Genomic DNA, 18,236 nt, shown 5'->3' with positions numbered 1-18,236 from the left:
ATTCAGGTCTTTGGAGATGGACTTGTAGCCTTGCGATTGCCCATGTTTCCTCATAATTTTGCTTCTCAAGTCCTCAGACAGTTCTTTGGTCTTCTTTCTTTTCTCCATGCTCAATGTGGTACACACAAGAACACGGGACAGAGGTTGAGTCAACTCTAATCCATTTTAACTGGCTGTAAGTGTGATTTAGTTATGGCCACCACCTGTTATGTATCACAGGTTAGTAACAGGTGCTATTAATTACACAAATTGGACAATCGTCACATGATTTTTCAAAGGGTGCCAATACTTTTGTCCGGCCCATTTTTGGAGTTTTGTGTAAAATAAGAATGATTTAATTTTTTCCATTCTCTTTTGTGTTTTTTCATTGCAAGCAAAATAAATGAAGATATTACTACCAAAGTAGAGTATTTGTAATTGCAATAATTTTCTGGGAGAAATTGAGCATTATCTCACAGAATTGCAGGGGCGCTAATACTTTTGGCCAGCACTGTATATCATACAACATAGCAGGGATATGACACAACGCACAGGGCACGCGAAGGCATTTTTCATCTGACAATAAGGAACTTCCCAGTCATGGCTAGTAGGAGAGGCACTGATACTTTGAAAAGACGAGAGCGGATTGGAGGGAAGGAAGAATTTGTTTGTGTATCTGTATTTGTGGGTGCATACAGACAATATAAGAGTCACAGGACCCTGTGATCCAGGGTCTCAATCCAGCCATCCCACTTAAATTGGATTTGATGTCTATCACTATCAATGGCAGTGAAGTAGTTAAAAAGTGTTGGCGGATCAAATAAAGTGACCAGCCTAAACTTGTCAATGCAGCAGTCTTGTTTCCAAGCATGTCAAAAACACTTGTAACGTGTTCTCCTAATTGAAGCGATGTTCTCTCCACCCACTCTGTCAGCACCACAGGACGCATGTGGACTTCCTTTGAACATTCCAGCTGGGCACAAAGGCGTCTCCGGCTCCTAATTGCCAGTGAAGGAAAAGAAAGGAGGGGGCGCAAACAGTCCACAAGAGTCACGGGTGTGCTCTCCCGCTACCGTCTGGACCATCCGTACGCTTCCTTGTGTGTGTGTGATTGCTTCCTGAACGTCCGAAGCGAGGAATGAGGCCTTCAAAGAGCGCTAATCCGCACTTAATGGCCACGAGGGGCCACCGAGCCCCACTGGCTCACATCCGCAAAGGGGCCCGCATTTGGGATGATAACACATGCACACACTCTTACAATAATACTACTTTTAAGCATTTTTAAAGGGAGTTTGTTAATTTTTTGTATTTGCGGATGAGTCAGAACAGAGCATTCCCGTGTCTTGCAAGGCTAGCCAAAAATGGGGCCTCACCGGCAAGGTTATAAGGTGCTTGAATAAGTACATCCACATAGTCAAAGATATTGCACTGAAATTAAGTGCTTTGCAGTAAAAAGCTTTGCTTTTGTTAGTAATAAAATATGCTATGATTTTGAAAGAACATTTAGGCCTACTTTCCTACTGTATCATTGATCATGGGCTACAACTAGGAACTTAATTTTTGTTAAGTTCGGTCTGACGGCTGTTTTTCACTAATTTTGGAGTGTAGAATCCAAAACTGATCTGAGTTTGTTTTCTATAATGTCAGGTTGTTTTACTATAAGATCCCCATTTTCTTTAATAGTACCACGGATAGAAAGACATGTAATTCTTAAAAGATAAATGTTAGTACGAGTGTAATAATTTGATATTAAAACCATAGGCAGAGTTTGACTTTTGGGGCAGGGGGGGGCACAACATGTTGATGACCCTGAAACGCAGTGTCAGCAATAAAATTAACTTACAAGAATATTTATAATAATAAGTTGACAATGAGCGTTTTTTGTTTCCCATCATTCTTGAGGGGAATTTTAAATTAGGCTGCTTAGGCAATACTTTTTGCCAAGATCGTCATCCATTGAATATGGTACGCCCGCCGGTGTCGTGCCAATGTAGTTACCCCAGTCAAAAATGGTGAAGTTGCTTCAATTAAAAAAAAAAAAAAAAAGTTGCTTCAATCAAAATATATATTTTCAACCCAAAAAATGTCTCTTCAATAATTTTGTTTTTAAAATGTGTTTGAATGCAAAAATACTCAAAAAAATGCATGTGAAAGTTATTTTTCTTTGATTGATTTTTGTCTTTATTATTCAATCAAAAAATATGTCACTTAAAAAATATATATAGATTTTCCAAAACAAAATTACATAAATCAAAAAAGGAAAAATTTTTTGGAATTTTTAAAAAAAAAATTAAATGCAAAAAAACATTTGACATTGAAAATTTTGGATTTGAACACTTAATTTTTCATTGAAAAAGTTTTCTTTGATTGAAGCAATCCTTTTTGTGTTTGAGCCATATTAATATTTGGACATTTGTGTCTAAATCATTAAATCCCAAAAAAAGTTGCTTCAATAAAAAAAAAAAATCCATAAAAGAAATAAATCTTTTTTTTTTTTTAAATATTTTTTCTTATATATATTTTTTAGTTATTATATGCAGAGCAAATAACTGTCTAAGGTGCTCGAAAAAATAATTTTGACCCATTATTAAAAAAAATTGTTTTTGTTCATTTCATTCATTTTTGTTCTAGTTTTATTGCTTTACAACTGTTATATATACATAGCATATATAATTACATGCAATGACACTTTTCGGCCACCGGGGTCCCCCCCCCCCTTAAAATCAGCTTATGATTAAAACCCCTCTTAATGTTTTCGTTTTAAGACAATTTGTAAAATTTTAAACCAAAAAATAAACTAGTAGGTAGTTATTGTTGTTTACGTCACAGGGCGGTGACGTCACATGCATACGCTGCCGGACTTCCACAGTGTCACTTTTTAACTACATGAATATGTCGTTGGTTCTGCCCTTCCTATTTGAACCCAAGCAGAATATTAATGAGAAGGACAGCACTGTCGATATTTCACAAAACGAGCAGCAAAAGCCAAAAGAACTGGAAAGACGTGATCAGAGGAGTAGCGTACATGTGTCAAGTTCGACAGTGACAGCTAGTACTCTCCTGCTCTAGTGACAAAGCAGGAGAGTGATGTCAAAAAATGTTTGCAGATTTTCTCGGTAAACTATTGTGTGATCCAATTTATTCCAATATTATTATGGACATAGTTAGCATCCAGTGTTGTCGTATGCTTTCAATATGATTAGTGTATACAGTGAAACACAGCAGTTTGATAATTTTTTGCATCACAGCACACGAAAACGTTGATTCAGTCTGCCTCTAATGACGGCTTAGCCTATTTTTGTATCGTAAAAGCGCTGTCCACGTCGATGATCATCCTGCTGGTGTTCTCAGTTTATCAGAGATTGCTCCCAAAGCTTGCTTCTTTTTTTTACTAAAACAAAAACATTAAGAGGGGTTTTAATATCAAATTAGTATAACCCTTACTAACATTTATCTTTTAAGAACTATATGTCTTTCTATCCGTGGTTCCCTTTTAAAAATATGTACAGGTAGTCCCCTGGTTACGACGTACCTGATTTACGTGATTTTCGACTTTCCGACGCCAGAGTTTCGTCCACCATTTTTTCTCCGTTTTTTTTTTTTTTTTTTTTGGTCGCGTAACAGTGTATCATCCGCCATTTTGTCGCTATTTTTTACTTTATATAATATGACATATAACCAGTGTTGTTTTTGTCAACGATGACAATAACGAAAATATTTGTTTTTCATGACGATGACGTCCTGATGACACGCTTAAAACGTGTCTTGGGACTTTCTTCTTTCTTATGTCTTTCATGTGAGGTGCTGTGCCCCTCCCAACTCACAGACACACGCTTCTGTACCCATTCCAGGCTCCTTTTGTGAAACATATGTGTCAGGTGCTGCTTGGTAAGTTTTACTTTCCTATCTTGGCTAGATATGCCACGTTGCTTTAGCCTTTAAAGGTCTGTGCTGAGTGAAAATCACACACCAAACTAACTTGTAGCGTTAGCATAGCGATCACGTTAGCATTAGCATTTTGCGCTGTGACTCGGTGTCTTCTTAAACTCTTGGAAAACATTTTACATACAGTTCGTGACATCCAGGTAAGTTTAATTAGTTCTAAATAATGTGCTGTTGTCCTGCTGTGTGTGTGTATTATCATCATGAAAACGCTTGTAGACGTTACAGTTGTGAGCTCGTCTGTCATGTTCACTCAAAGTTGTTGGAAACTTTGTATTTATTTATTTATTCTTTAACTAAAACTTTTGAAGTTTATAGACGAAAACATTTTAAAATTTGTCGACTAAAACTGGACGAAATTTGAGTTTTCGTGACTAAAACTAGAGGAATACGAACACATTTTGAAATGATTAAAATATGACTAAGACTAAGAAATATTTTCATCCAACACACTAAGACTAAGACGAAAATTAAAATGGCTACCAAAAACAACACCACATATAATATAGGTTTTTGGATAGTTAATTTGAAATTTAGGGGAGATTCAGGGACACTTAAAGGGTTAATTCTGATTTACGTGGAAATTCGGGTTATGTCGCCAGCATAGAAACAAAACTCGTTCGTAACCCCGGACAAGGTTATTATTGTTAAAACAAACAAAAAAGGATGAAAACCAACATTTAAAAACATTTTTGTTTACTGTAAAAAAGAAAAGAATTGAAAGAAAAAGACAAAAATCTAGCTGTATAGTATGCCTACAAAACCAACTAAAATGTACTGAAAGACACTCATCCCTTCGCTTTCATATTTTATCACCAGAAGCAATAGTTGCACATCAAAATGACCAAATTAAAGGGACTGCATTTTTTTTTAATGAGGGGATTTTTTTGAGGATTTTTATTATATATATATTATATATTTTTTATTAATATTCCTTTTGGATCCTGCACTCTACAAATAACCCAATTCATAAAAAACTAAAACAACACTTAAACTTTTTTTTTTTTTTTTAACTGAACTAAAACTAATTATTTCAAGATAATGAAGCTGTGAACAAAAACATTCACTGAAATTTTGGAAACATTAATTTTTAGCATATTTCAATTTAAAAATGATTTAATTACAGATAACAGATTTTCTTTTCAATTTTTTCCCCAGTGATATTAAGTCATATTAGTTGTATTTAACTTTTATTTCTTTTTTATAAGTCAGTGTCTGCGCACGTGCAGGTGTTCCATCAATTTAAAAGCAAAAAAAAAGTCTTCTTTACTGTAAGCTGTAATTGCGTCTCCCCTGAAATGCCAAGAATGCCTATATTTACAGTACATGTTAAGTGTAGCGTATGCAGTGCATAACGTCTTTGACTCTCTGGTTAATCATACACCGGAGTGACTCTTGGGGGGCTTTTAGATGAGAAGAAATGTTCACTTGTGCGAGGCGTTGGCTTGCTGCTGTGTGTTTAGCTCGTGTGTGTCTGTGTGTGTGCGCCAGATAGAGAGCGGCTTTGTATCAAGTCCAGAAGTATCAACATGTTCCCTTGCCTGTGCACCCCACCTTCATTGGGAGAGGAAGAAACACTGGGATGTAGTGTAAGAGATGAAGGAGAAAAGGTATGAAAGGAGGACAAGGAAAGGGAATTAGTAGAAAAGGAAAATACATTTTTGTGTATTTTTTGCTGACGTCAAATTATTGGCTGCCATTAACAGCAGTAGTCGTCCAATCCATTTTGACTGGGAAGGCTTGCAGCAATCATTCTATCAGCGTCAAAGGGTGTTTTTATTAAAGCTTCTACTAACTACACAACACATAATCTGTGAATACTATACATACTATCTGGGCTTTGGAAGTGAATGAGTTTACCAACTAATGACTAATGTGAGTCTGCGAAGGAATGCCGCAAAAAATATAAAAATGTGTACATAAATTGAAATATGCGGGGTGTTCAGGGAAGTTGTTTGCATCCTTTTGTAGCTGAAAACTGGACAGGTTTAAACCTGAACTGCTTTATACACTCCCAGCAGCATGTAATAAATAATTTTTCTTCCTTCAAAGTTTAGTCAGTCAATGGGTTTTATCAACAAAGAAACCCATAGACAATTTGGTTGCCAGATGCTGGGGAATGTATGCAATTTTTCTGGGACACCCTATATATTAATTACCAGACTCAGAACAATTAAGGAACTATGCTTAAATAATACACTTCATTGGTCCTTGGCATACATCTAAAGGTGTTTGATAAACCTCTTCCTCTGTCTGTTGGTGGTGCGTCCCCTGATCCCTGGACCCCGGGGGGGAGGCTCCTTTGCTGGGCTGCGGGAGAAGGGGTGGGCTGCGCTGAACCCCCACCCGCCCGTCCGCCTTCCCTCCCCGGGCTGGCTGGGTAGGGGCCGTGGCCCTGGGTTGGCACCTGCGTGGCGTCTCCGCTCGTCGGCGTGGCTGTCGCGCACTTGGTGGGGCTCGTGTGTGGCTGGATTTGATAGGGTGCGCTCGAGTGGCCGGTCCTGGTGCCGGGAGTGGCGATGGGGCAGTGTAGGGTCAGTCACCAACGGGCTTACACTCACAAGGGATTCACACGATTACTGGGTTCTAAATCACAGAGCTGATTTGTGTACACTCTACCCCTTTCAATCACTTAGCTTATAGACCCCACCCCCTTCCCCCACTTTCCCTGGTCAACAGGCCCCCCACATGGTGTCAACCGGAAATACATCTAGCTGACGATAGCACCAACATATTAGTAGTTAGCGTAGATGTTCAATGTATTTCTTGTTGTTGTTTGTTTCTTTTCTTTCTTCTCTTGTGTTTCTTTTCTTCTGTTCCCCCATAACCCCTTCTTGTTCACTGCTTTGTCATAATAAACGAGGTATGTTGAATGATCACAATGGGAGTATGTCATACTCTCAATGTGAAACATTAAGACTGTTCAGACCAACCGGGCACTTAGTCTTCCATTCAAACAGCTGAGCAGGACAGGTTTATAAAAAAAATAAAAATAATAAAAAAATAATGTGATTCTGGCACTGAATAGATTTCAACTGTTCTTATAGGCTTTTCCAGGCATAAAATTGGCATGAAAATCTCTCACCTTTCGGCGAAATTCGCCATTTTGAAGTCAAAAAAGGTGACCTGCGTGAATTGTGTAGATCCGAGGAGACAATTTTTAAGGGGGGGGCTAGGAAGATTTTTTTATTAACGTTGGACGCTTGGTATGCAAGCGGGGAAAGCGGTACAAAGCCAAAAAAAGTGCACCAGAGTGGCCAAAACATTGACTTATTTCAACGAAACAAAGGAGGGTGTACTGTTGTGTCCTGTCTCTTCAATGCCAAGCTTGGCTGCACGTCGGCCGTGAATGAACACCTAAACTGCCATCACCCAGTTGTAATTTTGGAAGACGACAGGCGACAATTACAAGCTGGCAGATCATAGGTCCATCTAACTGAGTAACGACAATATTTTATTGAAGTTGCCAAGCCTGTCGCGATATGCAGTAAGTCCATTTATCGCACGGTAAATAAAAGTGAGGGAAGTAATTTTCACGGCTGCGGATACGCGCGTGCGTGCATACATTTGTGTGTGCGTGCTGATGGCATATGAGAGTTCGTTTCACAGATTTTTATTGGTCATCAACACGCCGTAGAATTAAAGTTCAGACATACAAAATAAGGAAACACATTTATATTAAACACTGTAAACGTTAGCATTGCTACACTGAGGCTAATGGGGAAAAAAAGACAACCTATTTTAGCCTGCTATAAAACATTGGCAGTCTTCTCCAAAAATGCAAACTTGCCGTTAAAAGGTGACACTTCAAACATGGAAAATCGCTGGTTAACAGTATTTGCAAACGAAAAAAATGAAAAAAAAAATTTATTACTGACACCACATGCAATGACAAAAAGAGTTTTTTTTGTGGAGTGTAAAACTTACGGTTAGCGGTTTAGCGAATAACAATTTCTGGAGTTAATCCCACATACTTCAGAATTCTACACTAAGAATTAGAGATGTCCCGATCGATCGGGATGCTGATTGATCAGGCCCGATCACGTCATTTTCAAAGTATCGGAATCGGCAAAAAAATATCGGCCATGCCTTTTTTAATTTTTTTTTTTTTTTTTATTAAATCGTTTTCTAATTGTATTTAACGTTACAGACATAATATGTTACACTCATCCAAAGTCTTTAGTTTAGGCTTAAGGTAGGGTTATCAAATTTATCCCGATAACGGCGGTAAATAATTTTTTTCTAAATGTATCACGTTAAAATATTTAACGCAATTAATGCATGCACTGCACGACCCACTCACGCGTTGTTGTTAATATGTAATGGCGCCGTTTTTCCTATATAGAGAGATAAAAGGCAGCGTAAAATGAGTAGAGTGAGTTTTGGCAGCCTTTGGAGCCTTTTTGTAATTGGCTAAAGCCTTACAATCCCTCTCCCTACGTTTAGAAATATCATGGGAAGCAATGTGGGGAAGCAAGGTAGCAATGGATCTTTTTCTTAACACCTTATGTTATTTCCCAACGCAGAGAAGATGTATCAATTGGTAGCACTACGCACAGTCATGGTTCCACTTCCCATCATGCATTTGGGCATGGCTACAGTATCTTTTACTGAAAGCTCAACAAATACACTAGATTGCAATTTTTAGTCACAATATACAAAGTCACAAGTCTTTCTATCCGTGGATCCCTCTCACAGAAAGAATGTTAATAATCTAAATGCCATCTTGAGGATTTATTGTCATAATAAACAAATACAGTACTTATGTACTGTATGTTGAATGTATATATTCGTCCGAGTTTTATTCATTTTTTTTCATAATGCATTGCCAAAATGTATATGATCGGTAAAAATTATCGGGAATGATTGGAATTGAATCGGGAGCAAAAAAAAGCAATCGGATCGGGAAATATCGGGATCGGCAGATACTCAAACTAAAACGATCGGGATCAAATCGGGAGCAAAAAGACATGATCGGAACAACCCTACTAAGAATAGCTGTCAAATGACACCTTATATGAAAAAATGTGATTGGCAATGAATAATTGTTATACTACTATCATATACAATAATATTAATGCTAGATTTTTTTTAAAGAATTGTTTTGAATCATGTTGGAAAGGCGAAGTCCATTCTTTTGCACTTGTTAATGCTATCAGCATTTGACATCATTGTTTATTTGTGATTTATTGTTGTTATTATCGTGTTTATATGTACTTTAATAAAGAATTTAAGTGTTCCAAAATGTTTTTGTGAATTAATAAACGTCATCAAAAATTTCATTGCTAAATTAGTAAAAAAAAAAAAAAAAGGTTGGTGGGGGGGATTATTAGACTAGTCGATTAATCGTAAAAATAGTCGGCTGACAAATTGGGAGAAAATTAGTCGTTCGGGACAGCCCTAGTTATACAGTGTACTGGAACATATTTCCTCCACACCCTTCTGACCTTTTTAACCCCTGACCCCATATTCATGCTTGTTCATCGTCTCAGTCAAAATAGATTGGCTGTCCATCACTGTCAATGGCAGCAAATGTGTGAAGAGACTTTTAATTCCTGTCTAAATGGATTGGATTTGGCCTGACAGTATGTGCGGTTTAAAGTGATGCCAGGAGCGTGTTATTTATTCATACTACGTTACTTAATAACGTGTTAAGTAACGTTACGCTCATACAATTAGACAATGCTTTCCAAAGCTTGCTAAGGTTTCTGTGTTTGCTACACCTGAATGCAGGCCTCGTTCCCATGCCCCACTGTCAGCCAGCAAGAATGCTGCTTCCATCTTCAGGACGGCAGACGCTTTAAGGGTGACGGGAGGAGTAGGGGGACGATGCTACCTAAATGCACCACCTGGATAGATGTGATAGAAGTGATTGTGATTGGCTGAGGGTCAGAGTCATGTGTCATGGTAAGCCAATCAGAGCCGGTGTTTTCACACACAAACCAGAACAGCGCGTGCAGCAAACACACACACACAAAACAGATGCAGAGGGATATGATGGCAGAGTATTCAGAGGAAAATTTGTCCTTTACGAGGTGGAGATATAAACACTATTACAAGTCAAAATACTTGAAGTACAGTAGGCTATGTCTACTTGACCAGTTGTCTCAGGTTGTGAGAGGTAGATTTGATTAAACTCACTTTATATTGTTTTCTGCTGATTGTTATTTTATTATATTGTTTACTGTTTATTTTTGTTGCACATCAAGTGTAGGATAAATCTGTTGCTGGTGAGGTGCAATAAATATTACAAGGTTCTATAACACAACTACCTGTCTGTTCTTCTCTATTCAACTGACTCGAATACTGCTCAGAAAATGTAAAATTCTTTGACGCACAACAACTTCTTTTTAAAGTAACGGAAATAATTACTTTCCCTGGTAACTAGTTACTTTTACTATAGAGTAATTCAGTTACTAACTCATTTACTTTTTGGAAGAAGTAGTGAGTAACTATAACAATTACTTTTTTAAAGTAACGTGCCCAACACTGCTGTCTAGTCAGCTGATGGTGAAATCTATGTTTTCAGTGTATTCGGTAGTAAAATGTTAAAGGTACTCTAAAAACAACTAATATTTAAAGCAAATACAATGTCTTTCTCTGCAAACTGCAGCCATTTAATTAAATGAGTAATCTGTAATTCATAATCAGATTACAAAAAGTAACTGTCACAAAACTGGAGGTTTAACACAAATGTGTGTGTTGAGGCCCACTGTATGTTATTTTAGCTGACACACACACACCACTAATACAACACTGCTCCTCTATTTTTACTCAGCCCTGCGATATAAATACAAAATTCCGTAACCATATGTGTCTAATGTAACCTCAATGACAACTATAAACAAAAGACTGCTGCAGCCATTCATTAGTTTTCACGTTAAAATAAACGCTGTCCCACCTTTGTTGAGAACACTTTCTCACAGCCGTGCGGGGCAATGAACAAGGGCGGGATAGTCGCCGTGCCATTGTTATTTTTAGTGCTAAAGTGTCGTCCTAGTGCCTCTTTGACACTCCACTTGGAGCACAGCCAGTACGGGACAAATGGCAAGCATCCATTCAGTGCGTGTAAATGTGTTTCTTTCGACTTCTTTTTGGCAGCATGCACACAAAAGGGGGTATTGATGCGTGTAAAAGACTGAAGGTTTTTTGTGCTCCTCCACTGCATGAGAAATCCTCCAAATTAGGAGCACGTTTTGCATTTTGGCTCTATCGTAGCCATGTATGGCTAATTGTAACCCATGAAAACTTAAATATAATAATTATTTATTGGATTGAATCATGCAAGTTGGCTAAATCAACTGGTGAATTGTTGTTTACTACTTGATCATCCGTTTTGTTTTGTTTTTTAACAAGGCACCAATTTTATTTTATATTCTTCATTTGCAAAGGCGTTTTAATGGCTAACTGCAGTGCCTAAGGATTAGGAATGAAATCATTTACAGTATAAATGTCTTTTTTTAATGATGACAAATAATAATCAAAAGGTCGTTCATGGTGTAATGTACACTGAAATGACTTTAATAATATACTGAGGTTTTTTTTGTTTTTGTGGCTTTAAATGAGCACATAATGTATGCGTCTGGTTTGAACACCAATTCAACTATTCATTTCGACCTCATTTTCTCCATCTAGGGGGAAAAAAAAACACTTTCAATACCAACATTGTTTGTTTAAGCAAGGGAAGTCCCACTCTTGGAGGTTATCTCAAGTGACTGAGGGCATATTCAATGAGTTCATAATCACAGTTATAAACACCAATAAAGAAAGTGATAAAACGAGCAATGATAACCAAACAGGGTAAGAATATTGGCGTGTGTTTTGTTTAAAGTGTTCTGGTAAAGGTCACATGTCAGACAGAATAAGACTCTTGACATTTCTTTCCATTTTAAAGTCACTTCAGTGCATACTGTAAGTGGGACGGCAGGAAGAGGAAACCCGTACAATCTTTTATATCTGTATGAAACTGCAACTTCCTGTTTTGGGTGTGAGAAAGGGGATTTTAAAACGAATGGTTCAAGTAACATTTGAAGATGAACAACAGTGATGTCACAGATTGCCGTAATTTTTGCACTATTAGGCGCACCTGACTACCAGCCACCACCCACCAAATTTGGCTGCCGTAGCTGTCCTCACTGTATTATGGGATATTTACACCAAAAGATATTAACTGGTAACACTTTGACAGCGACATCATACGACTGTCATAAGAACAAATGAACCACCATGTTTTAAACTGATTGGCTGCAAAGCTTCATTGTTTCAAGAAGCGTCATTTGGCCATCACTGTTCCCTTGGGGAAGACAGTCAACCTCTGCTGCCACCTGCTGTCAACACGGTTGTTGTCCAACATACCTCCTAGCATGCATTGCAGCGATACAGATGTATATAACAATAAAAATTCATGTTCTGTGCTAAATATTTCTTCAGTTACTGTTCCAGTTGTTTCATTAATTGCTAGTTATGGTATTTGGTAACATTTTATTTTACAGTGGCACCATAAGACTGTCATTAGATAATCATAATTATGACATGACACTGTCATGAGCATTAATGAATGTTTAAAACACATGTCATTTAGTGTTATCCTGCAAATTATCTCACTTTTGAATGGATGTAAAAGATCCAAGCAGGACATAAATGGAGTTAGTGACATAATTTGTCACTTAATGACATCTGTCATAAGAATTCAGTAATGCCCGTAATCGTGTCATGTCATAGTTATGACGGTCTTATTACAGTCTTATGATGCTGCTGACAAATAAAATGTTACCTTTAAACCTAAATAAATCAACAAATAAGCCGCACTGGACTATAAGCTGCAGGATTCAAAATAAAGGAAAAAAGTAACGGTTTATAGTCCAAAAATGACGGTACTTTAGAAAGCAAATTAATTACTGATGACTAATTATGCCTCAAAAATGTAATCTAGTTACTTTACTGATTACTTTATTATCAAAGCAACGAAATTACGTTAAATGTAATTTATTGCTTTTCACCAATTTTTCCCTCTTTGCTGCCTCACCATAAGAATGACAACAGAAATATATCATCGCATGTAATTGACTTTCCGATAATTGAATTTAATGGGGAAGATCAGAATTTTTCACATAAGGCTTATTAATCTTGGAGTTTGCGGCGCTTTAATTACTCGATGGAGTTGATTTCAACCACCATTGACTCACGCTACCTTAGCCACTTCAGAGCCCTGAAACTAACAAATAAAGAACAAACTGAATGGAATTTGTTGAAATCAACTCCACCGACTGATTAAACCCCTGCTAACTCGAACATTAAGCTTAATGTAAAAAATTCTGAACTTTAGGGGTTAACAGCATATCAGTGTAAATGTAAAACAATGCAAATTGACTGCACAATAATCAACAACACACAAATAAATCGCACAGTGCAATAAACACAAAGGTGGGGGCGGGCACGAATGCGCACGCACAACCCGGAAGTACGCCGTACACACACACACATGCGGTCAATTTGACCACAAAACGTGGTGGCAGCTCAGCATTTTACACTCAATCAGACTTACAACACATTCCGGAGATGCTAAACGAACACGTCACCTCAGGGCATGAATGTGCAACACGAATATGATGTAAAAAAATTCTTGCCAACTTGGAGCGATGACTACCTGTCGTTGCAATGGCAAAGCTACGAAACGGCCACACATGTAGCGGCCCCAACCTATTGCTGGAACCCTCCAGAATGAAGGAAAATGGACGCACACAGATCAACATTCCCTTGCACATCTCAACAGGTGGCTGTACTCGGCTCGAATGTGCAAAAGTCCCAAAACAATAGCGCGTGTGACTCGAGACCAAAACAGGAAGTAACGTGAGTGGTTACCATGGAAACAAACCTGTAGTGAGAAGATTGGAACCTTTCTAACATTTTCTATTTAAAATGCTCTTCGTACCTAACTCCAATATTCTTCATTCTACATACATTATGAGGCGATAACAAAATAGCAACGCACAGACACGAAGGAAACTAACTTTAATCAGATTACTGGTTTGGAAAAATGAACACGTTAGATTGCTCATTACTGAAAGAAAGTAACCAGATTACAGTAACGCTTTACTTAATGACAAGCTTGATGAAGAATTAACTTACTTTGCTGTTCTGTGACCAATTAGAATACAAAGGTAATTAGAGGTGTATTGGTGTGATAAAAAATGAGTGTGAAATTTAATGGGATAGACAACACCTGGTATAAAGTACCTTTATTTGACAGCGTTATCATAACGCTGTTATAAGACCAAATGACCCACCCAGTCATCGCTTCAAGGAGCTTCGTTTGGCCATCACCGCTCCTTGGAGGAAACAGTTAACAACTGCTGCCAACTGCACTCAACACTGTTGTTGTCCAACATGCCTCCTAGCATGCATTGCAGCACTACAGATGTAAATAACCATCAAAATTCATTTTGTGTGCTAGTTATTTCTTCAGTTACTGTTCCAGTTGAGTCATTAATTGCTAGTTATGGTATTTTGGTAACACATTTCATAGTGGCGCCATAAGACTGTCATAATACCATCATAATTATGACATGACACTGCCATGACCATTAATTAATGCTTATTGCAGAGGTCATTTTGTGTCATCCGGCAAATTATCCCACTTTTTAATGAATGTAAAAGATCCGAGCTGGACATAAATGGAATTAGTGACATAATTTGCCGGATGACACTTAATGACATCTGTCATAAGCATTCGGTAATGTCCACGATAGTGTCATGTTATAAATATAATGGTCTTATGGCAGTTTTACAATGCAGCTGTCATATAAAGTAGAGATGTCCCGATCGACCGATCGATCGGGTCCGATCACGTCATTTTCAAAGTATCGGAATCGGCAAAAAAATATCGGCCATGCCTTTTTTAATATACATATATATATTTTAATCAAATTGTTTTCTAACTGTATTTAATGTTACAGACATAATATGTTACACGCATCCAGAGTCTTTAGTTTAGGCTTAAGGTAGGGTTTTCAAATTTATACCCCGGTAACAGCGGCAATTTATTTATTTAAAAGTGTGTCACGTTAAAATATTTAACGCAATTAATGTATGCGCTACACGACCTTTTCACTCATTGTCACACTCAATTTGTAATGACGCCGTTGTACCTGTACAGAGAGATTAAAGGTAGTGCAAAATGAGTAGAGTGAATTTTGGCAGCCTTTGGAGCCTTTTTTTAATTGGCTAAAGCCTTGCTATCCCTCTCCTTACTATTAGAAATATCATTGGAAGCAATGTGGGGAAGCAAGGTGGCAATTGATCTTTGTCTTAACACCTTAAGTCATTTCCCAATGCAGAGAAGATATATAAATTGGTAGCACAACACACAGTCATGATTCCACTTCCCATCATGCATTTGGGATGGCCATAGTATCATTTACTGAAAGCTCAACAAATACACTAGATGGCAATATTTAGTCACAATATACAAAGTCACAAGTCTTTCTATCCCTGGATCCCTCTCACAGAAAGAATGTTAATAATGTAAATGCCATCTTGAGGATTTATTGTCCTAATAAACAAATACAGTACTTATGTACTGTATGTTGAATTTATATATTCGTCCGAGTTTTATTCATTTTTTTCTTAATGCATTGCCAAAATGTATATGATCGGTAAAAATTATCGGGAATGATTGGAATTGAATCGGGAGCAAAACAAAGCAATCGGATCTGGAAATATCGGGATCGGCAGATACTCAAACTAAAACGATCGGGATCGGATCGGGAGCAAAAAAAACATGATCGGAACAACCCTAATATAAAGTGTTACCTATTAACCCAAATAAAAAATCAACAAGTAAGATGCACTGGACTATAAGCCGCAGGATTCAAAATGAGAGGAAAAAATAGCGTCTTATAATCCGAAAATTACGGTAGGTGATAAAGGTCTTCAGGTTCAGATAATTGAACTTTCTCTACCCTGTATTTGTCATGGAACCCCGTAATAATGAAGAAATACCATTTTATTTTGTACATTTCTATTAAGTACAAGTAGGTCACCTATCATCAGTCAAAAAACTGTTCACGCCTCATTAGCTGCATCAATTGAATGCAGCCTACCCACAATGACTGCACAGTACAGTCATATGGTGTTTTTGGTCGGGCGGTCTTGGTGGTTGATGTGGCATTGAGACGGGAGGGTGGGGTGGTTAATGGATTTATTTTAGGTTTGTACTATCATATACAGTCAAGTGAATCCACCTTTTCTGGGCTGGGTTCAGAATCATAGTCGTTTATATGTAGATATACAGTATATGTATATCTTTTTTAAGTATTAAATAAAAAAAAGTCATCAGGCCGTAATAGGTTGGCTTTAAGACAGCAGATGAAAGGATGAATAAAGGGAGTGACTGGAGTTGAAAAGGATGGTGTGTATGCGACAGGGTGGGTCAAAATGACTCCAGCCGACCACATGATATGTCAAGTTGGGCTAATTGCAACCTTGAGTAACTGAAATAGCCGAGGCCTCGGCGGTAAACACACAGTGCGCCTCTACAGCGTCCCTTGCTTGGCCGCACAAAGCACTCGGTGTGCAAAAAGAGACCACGGACATTTTTGCAGATGGCGTAGGTTGAGTTTTTGACATGTGCCAACGGAAGGGTAGACTTACACAGGATGCCATTTATTTTAGAATACTCAGGAAGTTTAAGTCAAACAGGGAACTCCACATTCCTGGAGAGGGCAATGATGATAGCACGAAGTAATGTAGCATTCAAGCAAACGATCAGAAATATATATATCTGTTGATATTGTCTAACAGTCTTGGCAGCATCATTAGTAGCACTTGGAAGTTATATTTGATCGTTTTAACATGACTAAAACAACAAAAAAGCTGAGAGAATATTTTTATCATCAGCATGTCTAGGTTTTGGTTTGACTAGCGATGAGGCACTACAATGGAATGGTGGAAGCATCGTTCTGAGGTTTGAGGTTCAAATCATACAACTCTACATCGCCTTCCTTTGGAGAGTTTAAAGACTCCGTTTCTATACTCTTGATAACATTTCAGCCTTAGCTGGCTTCTGTACGCAACATGTTCTGCATCTGCGTCTGGTTAAGTGTTTGTTCGTGCAATAATTAGGGCTGCAGCTATTAACTATTTTAGTAATCGAGTAATCGACTGAAAATTCTATCGATTAATCGAGCAATCGGATAAAAGATATATATTTTTAGGTGAAAAGCAATTAGAAATATACATGAGAAAACAAGACATTTCATCTAATATTGAACCATTTTCAGTCAATCAATGTCTTTATTTTCGATGTACATTGTTGAAAACAGCCAACAATTGCATCTCAGATGTAACTACAATAAAAAAAGACTAATTCAATGCTTTCACTCAAAAAATTTAGATCTTATAAAAAAAAAAAAATTAAAAAATAAATATATATATTAGAGCTGTCAAAATTATCACGTTAATGGGCAGTAATTAATTTTTTAATTTATCACATTAAAATATTTGACGCAATTAACACACATGCCCCCGCTCAAACAGACTAAAATGACAGTACAGTGTAATGTCCGCTTGTTACTTGTTTTTTTTTGTGTTTGGCGCCCTCTGTTGGCGTTTGGGTCCAACTGATTTTATGGGTTAGTACCATGAGTGAGCATGGTGTAATTATTGACATCAACAATAGCGAGCTACTAGTTTATTTTTTGATTGAAAATTTTACAAATTTTAATAAAACGTAAACATTAAGAGGGGTTTTAATATAAAATTTCTATAAGTTGTACTAACATTTATCTTTAAAAACTACAAGTCTTTCTATCCATGGAGCTATTTAAGAGAATGTTAATCATGTTAATGCCATCTTGTTGATTTATTGTTATAATAAACAAATACAGTACTTATGTACCGTACGTTGAATGTATATATCCGTCTTGTGTCTTATCTTTCCATTCCAACAATAATTTCCAGAAAAATATGGCATATTTTATAGATGGTTTGAATTGCGATTAATTACGAATAATTAATTTTTAAGCTGTAATTAACTCGATTAAAAAATTTAATCGTTTGACAGCCCTAATATATGTATATTAGGGCTGTCAAAATTATCGCGTTAACGCGTGGTAATTAATTTTTTTGAATTAATCACGTTAAAATATTTGACGCAATTAACGCACATGTCCCGCTCAGACAGTATTCTGCCTTTTGGTACGTTTTACAGCAAGGCTTTTTGTGCTGTCTAACAGCGAACTCTTGTGGTCGCTTTGCGACATGGTTTATTTTTTTTCTTGCCAGTTCAATATGGCTGCACGACGTCTCGGGCTGAC

This window comes from Corythoichthys intestinalis, chromosome 21 (assembly GCF_030265065.1).
Source record: "Corythoichthys intestinalis isolate RoL2023-P3 chromosome 21, ASM3026506v1, whole genome shotgun sequence".
In the NCBI taxonomy this organism is placed as follows: Eukaryota; Metazoa; Chordata; class Actinopteri; order Syngnathiformes; family Syngnathidae; genus Corythoichthys; species Corythoichthys intestinalis.
This window is presented reverse-complemented; position numbering follows the sequence as displayed.